This window comes from Misgurnus anguillicaudatus, chromosome 8 (genome assembly GCF_027580225.2).
Source record: "Misgurnus anguillicaudatus chromosome 8, ASM2758022v2, whole genome shotgun sequence".
In the NCBI taxonomy this organism is placed as follows: Eukaryota; Metazoa; Chordata; class Actinopteri; order Cypriniformes; family Cobitidae; genus Misgurnus; species Misgurnus anguillicaudatus.
Window position 1 is genome coordinate 8,996,481 of NC_073344.2, and position 14,384 is coordinate 9,010,864.

At 37.5% G+C, this 14,384-nt stretch overlaps 1 protein-coding gene across 1 annotated transcript in view; it reads left to right on the forward strand.

Annotated features, from left to right (window-relative positions):
• The window catches only part of pik3r3b (phosphoinositide-3-kinase, regulatory subunit 3b (gamma)), a 239,206-nt gene that overhangs the window by 200,974 nt on the left and 23,848 nt on the right, over positions 1 to 14,384 (forward strand). The window lies entirely within an intron of this gene.

Sequence of the window (14,384 nt, forward strand, 5' to 3'; positions counted from 1 at the left end):
CACATTCATTTTTGGTCACATGCATGCATGCATGTTTCTCTCATCTAAAATAAAAAAGTATAGACTGATTTTTTTCTATCATTGGGGGTTTAAGAAAATATAAACAGATGGCTCAATATATTGGTCATAAATGTATTCTCTGAGAAATTATATTACAAGTTTTGACTGCAAAGTCACATACATAAAACTGGAATTACCCAATTGTCATTTACATGAGCCTTTTAACGAGGCTACACAGTATTAAAAAAGATTTCAGACGTTTTTTGATAAACAGAAAATGATCTTAACCTTTATCTTATGCATTGTTCTTCAAATGAGTCTCCAAAGTTTATGTGATTTATGGTATAGCGGTTTTAAAACAATTAACCCAAGCGGGATTTGTGTGTTGACGGTGTAATCTACAAGAATAATCATCAGTTCTGTATACAAGCATCTGTGCTAGATTTTTGTTAACTAGACACAATAAAATTTAAGTCATTTATTTAAGCATTTATGCATAGTTACCACCTTAGTCACAGTTTATTAGCCAGGTCATCAGTCACATATTTGTAGACACATTAACACAAAATCAATCTATTTATGTTTGTATAAATGAGAGGGTGTGATCAAGAGAAACTGTTGGATCTGATTTTGCATCTTTCAAATTAAATAGAGATACGATCGTGCACGCAACACATGGGTGACACGGCTCTGCTTTGTATTACAAGAGTCGGTTGGCATGCAGATGTCATGCACATTACTCCAATGCACAGGCACATAAATTCAAATGCACGTGAACAATGGCAGCAGCTAAATGGGTTCCCAGCTGGGCTGCCCAAACAAAACCTTATTGATATACACCGTGAGCAGCTAACAGCAGCTTCGGGTTTCAATCAAAAATCATATTTGACATAATGCACATAATACAAAGGACACCTCTAGTTTTCTTTGGGCTGTGTGTACTGATCAGAACTGAAATTAATCAACATTAAGAACTAAATACCCATGTCAGTTTTCATACACAGCCATATCCCAGCATGCCCTGAGATGCGGTCGAGCGTAATTCCATCAGGCCCAATTAGAAACTTTGCTTGATGGATTGGAACCAAATGTTATAATGTGTGTTCTCAGCAATTTACATGGGCTAAGCCCTGTGTGTTTATGTGCTTATGTGTATAAGCGTGCATGTGTGTGTGTTTGATATATAGCAGATGCTGGTTGTTTATGCCCATTGGGCAGAGAACAGATGACACCATAGGCTATCTCACCAGACGAAAGCTCCCAGGGTAGGGTGTGGCATTTTTGTGTCCAGACATATATGCATATGCATATATATGTGGCCAAATTAGCCTGACCCAGATAATGTGCAGTGGTAAAGCCATATTAATACAATGAATATAATATTAACCATTCTATTGCACATCACTTCAATTGTACTGTATGTTAATATAAAATATGTTAGGTTGCTATTTTGCGTAGCAACTGTAATGGTGCGTTAACACCAGGGGCCCTATCTTGCACCCAGCGCAATTGACTTTGTCAGTGACGCATGTATCATTTCGTATTTTGCACCGGCGCACAGCGGGTTTTTCCCTCCACAGACGCACGTCGGCAAACTAGGGAATTAACTTGCGCTCCCTGGGCGGTTCAGCGCAAAAAAGGAGGCAGGTTCCGGCGCAAACCACCCCTGATGCTATTTTGCAGTTTCAAAAAACAATTGCGCTACTAACCAGAAAAAAATAGTCTAAGGTCAGTGGCGCGTTGCGCGTAGTTCATTATGCTATTTTAAGGGTGAATGCTTGACCATAATGTATAGCGTGCACAACGCGCATTGCTTATCTAATCTACACAGATGCAACAGTTATTTTTGCAAATCATACATTTTTACAATAAAAAATATTAACACATGAGATAAGGGAAATCATAGTGGTGAGCATTGTGGTGATAGTTTTTATGTATTGTGTGTCTGCGTTAAAAAATTATCATGCAAATAACGATAATAAGTTTGTTGTGTGGCTGTATTACGTTTATTTTATGTAAATAATAATTAAAATGTTTTCATAAGAAACTTTAATGTATATGAACTTGATTTGTAAGTGTACTTTGGGGTTGGACCTTGCTTGCGTTTCCGATTTCAAAGCCCCCAAACCCTTTCAGCGGTGAGGGTGGACGCAGCGATGTCCTGCTGGCGTCAGGTCATGTGTAGAGGCAGATCCACCTCCCGTTGCACAGCATGCCCAAATTATGCTGGCAAGCTTGGGATTCCCCCGTCTCCTGACATCATTGTAGCGCTTGGCGAAACGATGGGGATGCCAGCTGATGAGACAATTGTGGCTATTTCCTCTCACGCCTGTTTAACCGACGCTGATTTGGGCGGGTTTCTCTCATCCCCATACAAAACAACTTCTCTGTCTTTGACTGCTCTTACAAGAACGTGGGTCTCTTCAGCTGTGAACCGCTCCTGGCGTGCGCTTGGTAAATCCGTCATTATAATAGCAACCCGCCATGGAACAAACAAAACTACAATGGAGGACAATCACCATCGCTACCGAGACATCTTCCTACTTTTAAAGGAATTAAAGGATCTTGTTTGGAAGAAATTGAGTGAGGAGGTCAAACAATCTGGTAAGTATACTCAATTTAAGCTATATAAGCCCGTCCCATGACGTGAATTTACGCGTGAATGTCTCGAATGACTAGAATTTTACGCCTGAAAGAAGCGAGTAAACTCAACATGTTCAAGCGTCCAACTACCCGCGAATAGCACGTTTTTAACGCCTCTTCCGCATCTGGTGTGAACGCACAGTAAAAGCGCTTTTCCATTGCATATTACCCCAGGGTTTTGTTTGGTTTAGTTTGGGTCAGCTTACTTTTGGGAGCTTTTCTATTGGGTGCAGTACATAGTACCCAATAGTACCCAATTCTAGTACCACCTCGGTCGAGGTTCCAAGCGACCAGAACTGATACCAAAACGTGAAGCGAAAACACTGTAGATCACTGATTGGTCTGAGAGAATCGTCACTACCAGCGTCATTGCTATAATGTAAAAGATTAGCTTGACCTTAGTGCTGGCTTGCGCTGTCTCGAGCAAACATGTTGTCATCTGTGCTCTGCTATAAGTTCCCAAACTCCCTTTTAGCGATAAAAAAACATTCACAGGTTGAGAATCAGGGACACCATACCAGTTTTTTCCAGACTTGCAGTTTGTGGTGGAACATTCGCGACAAGCACGTCAGCATTATATGCTTAAATGCAACTTCAATGAGACGCCTTTAATACAGAAACTGTCATGTGAGACAGAGGTAGTGATAAACGCGATGTGCAAACATCTCTTTGTGGTGGCCAATTTAAATTTTGTGGCAGACTGAGAAATAAATGAATGTATGGGGATGTACAACAACGCTCTCACTTGTATGATGTCACAGTAGGCAGCACAAATATTACGACACGCCTATAATCCCTCCCACTGCGAAGTGATACTAAACTCGATGAAAAAGCTAACCATGCCAAAGGGAGCTGAGCTGACCCGACCTGACCCAAACCGTAGGGTACTATGCAATGGAAAAGCGCCAGTAGCATCCTATAGTTGGACTTACACTATTAGTTATGTTTTAAAGTTCCATTTAGGTTCCATTTAGCTTTGGTCCAAAATTACCCAAATGCACTGCCAACGGTGAACTATGCACTGGCAGTTCCTGACCAAACTCTCCATATTAGTGAAACTGTATGGCGTGAGGCAACCCAGTCTCACGGGAAGTCGTGTTATAGTAACGAAAAATTTTGATTAATTTATTCGTGTTTGATGACACGAATTTCTGCTGTTTTTCGTGTCTCTGGAGACGGGTGTCTTTTCCGTCCTTCCCGGCACGGGTTTCTATCGGTGGCTGTTCGTGTCTGTGGCACGACTTTCTTTATCGTGTCATTTTATATTTTGTTTTCTCATCGTTGTTTTCTATTTTTTGACCATTGTCGCTTGGTGTTTGGGTTAGAATCACTTTCTGCGACTTCCTAACCCCAACCCCAGCTCTAACCCCAACTCCAGGCGAGAATAGTTTTAAAAGCGGACGAAAAACATGTAGAAACCAATGCAAAAAATAACATCCTAACGCGAACCCCGGATCTAACCCTAACCCCAAGCGACAATGATTTAAAAATAGGAAACAACGATGAGAAAACAAAATATAAAATGACACGATAAAGAAAGTCGTGCCACAGACACGAACAGCCATTGATAGAAATTCGTGCTGGGAAGGACGAAAAAAAAATTCGTCTCCAGAGACACGAAAAACAGCGGAAATTCGTGTCATCAAACACGAATAAATTAATCAAAATTTTCTTTACTATAACACGACTTCCCGTGAGAATGTGTTGGGCGTGAGGAGTGTTGAAGTAAAACAGGCATTTGGATGAAGAGCAGACTGTATATTTTACCTCCCCTTTCCGTTAGGTCAGATTAATTTGCCCAGATTTTCCACCATTAATCCCATTATGTGCAACCAAATCTACAAGGCTGAGCACCTAATCTTACCCTGCAGTACACACATACCTCCCAGTGGATCTTAAACTTCTCACCTCTGTATCACCCCATGGTTTTAGTTTTTCCTTTGCATTATTCCGTAACTGTCTAGGGCGGCAGTTTCTTTGGAGAGGTGTCCACGGGCACTTATTTTGAATTTGAGACAAGCCAAATGACTTAATTTAGTCTTAGAAGGCTTTTAATTATTTTAATACAAGCAAGTCTCAGTGGAGCTATACCCATAGGTGAAAAACTACAGTATGTGCAGGGTTCAAAATGATCATTTGCTATGTGCCAAATGGAGCGAAATGAGTGATATAAGGTGTAAAGTTGGCCTGTAACTTTGTGGGAAAGTGCAATCTACAGTAATACATAATTTAAATTGAATTTATAATCTGTGCCTCACTAATTTATGTGACATAATAAGCCATTCAGCTAAAACTTTTTTCACTATTGATCTACTATTTCAATGTGTTGGGCACAAGACACAAGTTAATTTGCTTGCTTGCACATGTATTCTGCATTAAACTTGAATTATTAGCCTTTGTTGTGAAATCACAGACGACACTTAAAAATGGTCAGTGCATGTCTCTTTAGCGTTTGATGCGAGACCTCGGTAGACCCCAGTGTCCTCTCATACCACAGTCACTGCACCATTCGTCTTCATCACAGAGGATAAGTGACATGGCAGTACCTTAAATAATTGACGATGTGCTCTAATGATTGGCTGCTCAGTCAACAAAGCCCAGAGTGCACTGGGTCAATGAGAGCTCTGGTGTCAGTTGTCATGCTCAGAGGTGATGTCATTGTATCAGACCCAATCCTCCGTAACTCTCAAAAGAGAAAATGCATGATGGGTCACACTAAATTGACTCTCACTCATGTCATGCTGCATTACAGAGTCAAATAAAAAAATCAAAACGGCACAATGATATGCAACCATGCGCTGAAAGCAGCTGAAAAAAAGTCTTGTTAGGTCTTTCTATGCATCCCAGGAGGGATTTTATTACATAGCCAAGTATTGTTGTATATGGATCAAGTTACAATTCACATTACCCAATCATGTATTGTATCTTATAAAAAAGCAACACAGTTTGATTACATGCATCTGAATTTGATATCATGCAAATTTGATGTAAACTTCAAGACTCTTGTCTACCATGTGATTGTCCCATAGCCGGCTTGGTAACATTCACCAAAAGCATCTCACAGATGCTCTGTGTTTGTGAATAAGTGCTACAAATGAGCTTTAGCATGCTCCTCTCAATTTTAGACATGTCATTTGTCCTCAGTAAGATGCGTGGAGCTTATGTATTTTGACCACAATAACTGTGCCCATGCATTTAAGAGAACCATTCTTGTCTTATTTCATTCACCCAGCTAATTTAATCTAGAGACCACAACTAAATCACCCTATGTTTTGGGCTTGAAGACAGATCTGATAGGATGTTGTCCTTATTGCATACACATGTCAAACTACAGAAGGTCAAACTAAATTGGTAGAGCGAATACCATATAGGTCTGGGTGAAAAATATTATTCACAGGTGCATTTCGATGTTATATCAAGTTTATTATTAATTATGATTATTGATAAAAAATACATAGCACAAAGCATTACAGACAGATAAGTTCATGTTGAAAATCTGCTGAATTGAAACCATTCAGGAAGATAACTAAAGCCATATATATGAAGAGTTTGGTTCCAAAACGCAATAAATCCATTTTGACTAATTTCTGTAAATGTGTTTTCTATACCAAGAAAGTGATGAGATGAAAAGCACTATTTTTCGTTACAGACTTTCACATAGCATCTTTAGGTTATAAAAACAAAAAATTCAAATCCATAATTTGATTTTCAAAGATTTATTATAAAAACTGATTTTTAAAAATGCTATAAATTTATTTAATCAATATATAAATGTGCATTCATCTTTGCCCTGTTATATTCATTTAGTTGACTAGTGGTATACACTGATTAAAAAAACATTAATGTCTCCGGGTGTTTGTGTGTTCACGACTTGCAGTGCGTGTGTTCACTATTTACGGGATGGGTTAAATGCAGAGGTCACATTCCAAGTATGGGTTACCATACATTGGCAAATACTTCACTTAATTAAAACACTTACTTTGTCATATTAAGAACACTTAATATGCTGCTGTCATTGCTGCTGTCATTTTTGGGACGTCGCTGCTAAACTTTTTTGACAGCGATCAGCTGTAAAATGTTTTGGTCCTGCGCGATTTTTGTTGACTTTGAGTAAAATAATGGAAAGTTTTTCATAAGATCCCCTGGGGTCAGTGTGTTAGCATGACAGAAGCTTGATGCTGTCATGTGAGAACAAGCAACAGCCGGCATTTTTCATTTGCCCGAATGCGCGAAAATTATTAGATTTTGATGGCTTATGTTTCTTCCACGTCACAGAAAACCACCACAGGTTTATCAATGCCATCAAAGTATTATTTTGTTTTTGTTTGTTTGTTGATCACGAAGTACAAGATGAGGAAAACTAGGATTCTGTGTGTATTCAACGCCCCGCCATCATTGTTTACAGTGCGTGGAATGGTGCGCTGTGATTAGTTAAGCAGATGTATTGCATTCTGCAGAAAAGGAGGACTGGCGTTTGTCGCGTTTTGAAAAAAGAAGAAAAGATGACAAAATAACGCGGCGAATATCACTTTTAACGTAAAATTAAGAATTTACATTTTTAATACTGACCAGATACAATACTGATTTGCGTTGTAACAATTTTTTTAAATGGCGTTTATGGCGTTTTGAAACCAAACTCTTCATATACAGCAAGATGGCATATAATGATAATTCTAGTGCGAGGGTTTGGTTCCAAAACGCGATAAACGCCATTTTTGAAAAAAATGAGTTACTGCCAAAATCAGTATTATATCAGGTCAGTAGTTAAAAGTAAATTCTTAATTTTACGCAAAATCCAATATCCGCCGTGTTATTCTCTCATCTTTTCTCCCTTTTTTCCCAAAATGCGATAAACGCCACTCTTCCTTTTTTACAGAATGCAATAAATCCATTCCTGAAATTACAGCCCACCAGTCACGCAATGTAAACAAACAATGCCGGCGCGCTGAGTACACAGAGTCCTAGTTTTCCTCATCTACTTTGTACTTCGTGATCAACAAACAAAACAAAATTATACTTTGATTGCATTGCTAAAACTGTGATGGTTTTCTGTGACGGTAAAAGAAACGTAAGCCATCAACATCTAATAATTTCCGCGAGAGGCACTCGGGTGCTTGTTCTTCCGACAGCATCAAGCTTCTCATGCTAAAACATTGACCCCAGAGGATCTTATGAAAAACTTTACATTATTTTACTCAAAGTCAACGAAAATCGAGCAGGACTAAAACATTTTACAGCTGATCGCTGTGAAAAATGTAAAGAGACGACGTCAAGTATAACTGCAGCAATGACAGTGTTCTTAATATAACAAAGAAAGTGTTTTGGTTAATGCCAAACCAAAATTTTGGTTAATGTTTATTTTTTAATCATTGTATACCACTAGTCAACTAAATAAATATAAAAAGGTAAAGATGAATGCACATTTATACATTGATTTAATAGATTTATAGCATTTTGAAATAAAAACTGTCATGGATTTATTGCATTTTGTGGAAAAAAGAATTTGTTTTTATAATAATTTTTTGAAAATCAAGTTATGGATTTGAATTTTTTCTGTTTTTATAACCTAAAGATGCTATGTGAAAGTTTGTAACAGAAAATAGTGGTTTTCATCTTGTCACTTTCTTGGTATAGAAAACACGTTTTTACCGAAATTTGTCAAAATGGAGTTTTTGCGTTTTGGAACCAAACTCCTCAAATACACTTTAGTATTTTTTGGCACTTGGCAATGCTGCATCTAGTAGGGTTTCATGTTTATGTAAGTAAAATTGAGATAAAAAACATCTTCCAGCTAAGTAGAGGAGAAAAGACTCAAGCAGGTACCTTGTTCAATTAGTCTTTTACTGATGTTAACTCTTTCTTTTCTGTTTTTTGGACCGTCAAATTGGTGTGACATAAAGCCTGGAGTATAGTCTGTTTTTATAGATGTACCACATGCACAGTCGTACGCACAACCTTGAAAAGCATAGTTTATTTGACTTCTATGTGTACACAGACGTTCAACGCATGCGCTTTGCGACAAAAATACAATGCATTTCCTGGGCTACATACTACATTCTCCTGAAGGCGCATGTGCGACCTATGCATACAAAGTACGCTGGGTTTCCAAAAATCTGGCAGTGTACGCATACATTGACAAGTTTTTTTCTTACATTCTGTAGCTCATTTCACATGTCTTACTATGTCTTCTGTGTCCACTCATCTTTTCTCCTCACTTCCTCTGACCTCCTTTGAGGAAGACTTGGAGATATGCCCCCCCCCCTTATACATTTTATCCACCCTTGTGTCATTCCAAGCCCGTATGGCTTGGTTTAATCTGTCGAATACAACAGGGAAAAAGAAAACTGTGATTGTCACTTTTTCATGTATTACAGTGAGGATTGAACTTTTGGGAACTTTAATTTTGGTATGCTCCTGTTGCAAAGCTGTATGGTTTACATAGCACATGATTTGTATGGATTAGCACATGAATTGTACGCGTCTATAGCATACATACCTCTCATTATTATGTGAGAATGAACTTCAGGATTGTGGCAGAAGTCAAAAAGATGATTTTGTAATTGATGCACCTTTTTCAAATTTAGCCATGTAAAGGGTGCATCAACACAAAACTAGAAACCGTGAGTCTTTAAAATGTGCATATTACAATGTGCGTTTATTATAAAAAATAGTTTTCACAGACATTGCTTAAAGTTTAATGTTGGTGGAGTGCCCTGGCATTTTTAACTTTACTGTAGCATGTTCTACCTATTGTACACTATTGTGAACTCTTTGAACTCGTTCCAAAGTGTTTCTTTTTCTGCAGTATGACGATGTGGTGTGGATTTGCATACGATGCAAACAAACACCCATTTTTACAAACTTGTGTGTGTGGTACGTGCATGTAAGAGAGAGAGAGAGAGAGAGAGAGTACACAACAGCTTGCTTTATTCTCATGGGCTTAGTGGAATCCATGTTTATCCACCTGGCCCCAATTTACAAGTCCCTTGTACTATTGTACTCTCCCATCTCCGAACTTGCCAATACCGCAACCGTTTTGCACGGGCCGCTTAGCCTTTCTGCTCCCTCAATGGGATGGTGTTGTGCAAACGGATCCCCGCCTGCAGGCTAGGCTGGGGTCATCTGCAGTTCTCAGTAGCTACCAACTCCGATGACAAGTACGATCTGAAGGGTTCACTTTTTGGTAATGTTTGTGTATATATTGGATTATATAATTTGTGCTTAATGCATTTAGGTGTATATTTTATTCATCTGCTTCTGGTTTTTGGAGATGCACCAAAGTAAGGTCACTTGCAAGTCAGCCATCTTGGTTAAACCCCCAGGCAGCTATTTTCTATGCAAGTAAAACTCATAAAATTGTAGGTCATGTCTACTTGAATGGGAAAAGATTGACGCTCACGAAACATATAATAACATATTTCGCAATGTACCAGCTGCACTTGCACATGGGATTCAGTTGCCAAATGGTAAAATTTTATGTAATGCATGGAACTTCAAATCGAGTTTTGTATTGTTTATAAGTTTATTGCTTCATCATCACTTCTGCCTCTTTACACATGAAGTATATTGTCATATAATCAAGAGCCCCATTATGTATTAGGTGTGAAGTGGGGTGTGATTGTATAAAATGTGAGCTTCTTCACTGTAAGGGTTTCCCTGGGTTTTAACGGTCCCTGAATTATAACAAGTATCTGGAAGTTGCGCGCATAATTAATTTTGTCTGATAACCGTGCAAGTTCCAATGAGATTTCATGCTGAAGTGAACAAACTATCCAATAAAGCCACTCTCTCCCCCCGGCCCTTAGTTACAATTATAACCAGCACCTGATGCCTGCTTCATCCCTTGATAGGAGACTGAACTCAGTGACACTTGCATGTCATTGTATCTATTGCTGATTGCATTTACTCCCACGGTTGTGGTTGCTAGGCATTTGAATTGCATCCAAACAAAGAATGGAAAGATGCAAATAAGAGTGGCATCCTCGTTTAAAAACCACATGAGGAGGACGCATTACATATTTTTCTACAACAGAAAGAAACCGTTCTGCATGGTTAGAAACTGAGAATGAGCTTTTATACTATTTCATTATTAAAATGCTGAAACCAAGTGACATTATATGGGCTTTTGTTAACAGATTTGAAATGTCTAGTCTTTATTCCCATGGATATAGCACATTGTAATGAAATATGCAGTAAGCCCATCAAACCTACACTGTTAGAAAAAATGCTGTTAGATGTCACTGGAGGAGTACTAATAATATGGTAACACTTTATAAATACAGTTATTCATGTTAGTTCACAGTGCATTCATTGATTATAACAGCTATAACGCTAGATTTTATAAATGCATTAGTAAATGACACAATAAACATGAACAAACATTGATAAATGCTGTTGATCAGTGGTCTCCAACATGGGCACCAGGTTGCCTGTACAGAGTTTGTGAAGTGCCCGCCAAAGCACATTCTATTAATAGTCTCAATTGTAAAATGTATTAATTGCATATATTTTATGTAAGCTTGGCTTTTTTATGTATGTTAACATTTTAAACAATGATAAAACATTGAACAAGTAAAATAAAATAGAATCAACAAGTAAAACAAAAAATTAGTAGATATCAAAAAGTAGCCCTCCAGATTGTTTATTTTATCCATTGTGGTAGCTACACTGAAAAAAAATGATTCATTGAATTTAATCAATTTTTTTAAGGTAAGTGGTTGCAATCAATTTATTTAAGCTACATTTAAACAAAAGTTTTATATTTGATTTTACTTTACTAATCTTTTTTGTTTAAATGTAGCTTAAATAAATTGATTGCAACCACTTACCTTAAAAAAATTGATTAAATTCAACGAATCATTTTTTTCAGTGGGGTGTGACGAGACACTTAATCCACGAGACGAGAAACGAGATTGGGTTCACGAGAACGAGATTTTTACATTTTATAAGAAATCCTTAATGATAAAATAAATAAATGGGAAACTGAAATCCCTTTTTTTATGTTTTAATTAACTTTAAACTTAACTAAAAATGCATCAAAGCCAATGATTTTACTAATCTTTGGCATGCCCAAGACTGTGAAAAAGGTAAAAGAAAATCCAGTCCACAACCACTTTTTATATTGAAAATCTGTCATTTTGTGTGTTTTTTCCCCAAATCAGGGACACTACATATAAACTACGCAATGAAAGAGTTAAAATCATGTAATTTTTGTAAACTTTTGGTAGTTTTGATCAGTACTGAGGATTATTAACAAATTTTTGCAAAAAAAAAAAAATGGAAAAAATTAATCCGATACATTTTACACCAGTTTAATTTAGTGGCCTTTTTTGGCCACTAACAACACGTAAGGGTAGTAAATTTGCCCACGATATATTGTTAAGTTTTTGAAAAATTTCAAAGCATTTCCTTAAAATATGTGTAAATATAAGATTTGTCACCAAAAATCATTCCATTTGCTGAAACACAGAGAAAGTTGTGGCCATTAAGACGAAAAAATAACAAAAATGGCTCCAACAACACATAAAGGTTAAATCACCTTTCTTTCCCATTCTGACATTAAGTTTGGAGTTCAGGAGATTGTCTGGACCAGGACCACACTCCTAAATGCATTGAAGCCATGTGATTGGTTGATTAGATAATTGCATTAATGAGAAATTTAACACGTGTTCCTAATAATCCTTTAAGTGAGTGTATTTGGTGGTACCATGTGTACCTTTGATACACTAATGTATCTTTGAGGTACTAATATAAACTATTAGGTACAAAGCTGTACTTTTTGATAGGGTACAGCCCCAATGATGGCTAGGGTACATATTTTGACAATTTTATCTGACAGTTTAGTTTCATGTCTGTTTTTAGGGATTTATTGTATGTGCATGTCTGTCAACTTTTTTTGATCAAAAAGTCTGTGAGAGCACATCTTTACATGGTTAATACTGTATACCATACTGTACATTTGTAGATGTAGCAAATATAAGTCTTGCAGAAAAACTAAATCCACAGTATGGTTTAAAGAGAAACATATGAAGAGATAGACTTTGTGTTTCTTTATTAAGAGATAGACTTTGTGAGAACTGAATACAGTTTTCCGAAATGTTATTACTGTTCTTATGAAATCAAAAACTGTCTCATGAATTAAGGAGGGGAGCCAGTGCAATAGCAATTGCTTTCCCATAAAGTCCTTTTGAGGTGAACACTAAATAGAAACTGTATATTCATTCTACAAAAAGAGTAATATGAGAAATGTTAGTTAGTTAGTTTGTCACTATTTGCTTCTCAAATTGACACACACTCTTACTGTTGCAAGCGTTGTTTTAGTCATGTCTCGTGACAGAACACAAATGTGGCTGTTGCGCCCAGGAGGCTTTTTCAGTGCTGTTCTAAAATACATTGAGCTTTTCTTGAAATTTCAGATACTGCAGCCGGAGTAATTGCAGCATCAACTTCAAACCACATACAGTATTAAGCCTCTGATGTTTTGTTTGTTAAGTCTTTTATCAAATCATGCTTGATATGTTGTTTTAGGAGCTGTTTAATCATCATCATAAGCTGTTGATTAGTCTTGGGAATGTGGATAAAGCCTGCCAATGTACTATCTTTTTATGCCTTGCAGACTGTTCTGGCTCAGACGGGCAAGAGTTAAACAGCCCGTCATCCTTTATCTGCTGAACTGCAGAATGCTGAGCAATGGTGCCTGATGCCATGACAACAGAGGGCTGTTCAGAGAGAAGGGAAGCTTAAGAGTAGGCGTGTGGAGAGAAAGGCAAGAAAAGTAGACCCAGGAGAGAAAAGAAAGAAAGAGAGAAAGGTGAAATCGGGGCTGATTTAAACTTGAGAACGCTGAGCAAAAGTGACCAAGAGGCGGTTAGAGACAGTAGGGGAAAGGGGCATGGGGGCGTGTACTGCCAGACGCCGGATCCTTGTTACTCTGTGTCATCGGAGTATTGCATCAGTCCGAAAGGGACGCTCACATTGCAAGATGACATCACAGGACCGCAGACTGCCTGACATCCAGAAATGGAGATGCGGTGGAGGTGGCAGAGATGGAGGGTGCTAGCTCTGCTAGCTTATAAGCATATTTAACACTTTATATTATTATATAAATTATATATATGTTTGCACACTTGAAAATAGTGAAGACATACAATTTAAGATGTAAAGAGGTGATACCAGACAGTATGCCTAATCGTTCAGCTCGAATCAAAGCGTACATTATCCAAGACTCATGACTCCTGCAGAGTGCACCCATTAGAGACTGATATCTAGTCATGTTTGAACAGTATATCCGATAATGTGTTTCCGGATAGTAAAAGCTATATGTGATTTATATGTATTCTGTATTAAATTTATGGGACTGCAGCAATAAAGTAAAAAATCTGTCTTGATGTTGTTCCAAACCATGACTTTTTCTTCCGTGTAATAGAAAAGGCTTTTGTGAAATTATCCGGGCCACTCTTTCACATAAAATAAAAGAAAATCAGGACTGGAACATTCTTTTTATGGTGTATTATTAAATTAATAAGAGAAATAGCAATGTCTGATTTGTGAACAAAACAGTTTGAGTCTGATATTTTCAATAAATCAGTGTTAAAGGGACATTCCACTTTTTTGGAAAATATGCTCATTTTCCAGCTCCCCTAGAGTTAAACATTTTATTCTTACCATTTTAGAATCCATTCAGCTGATCTCCGGTTCTGGCGGCACCACTTTTAGCATAGCTTAGCATAATCCATTGAATC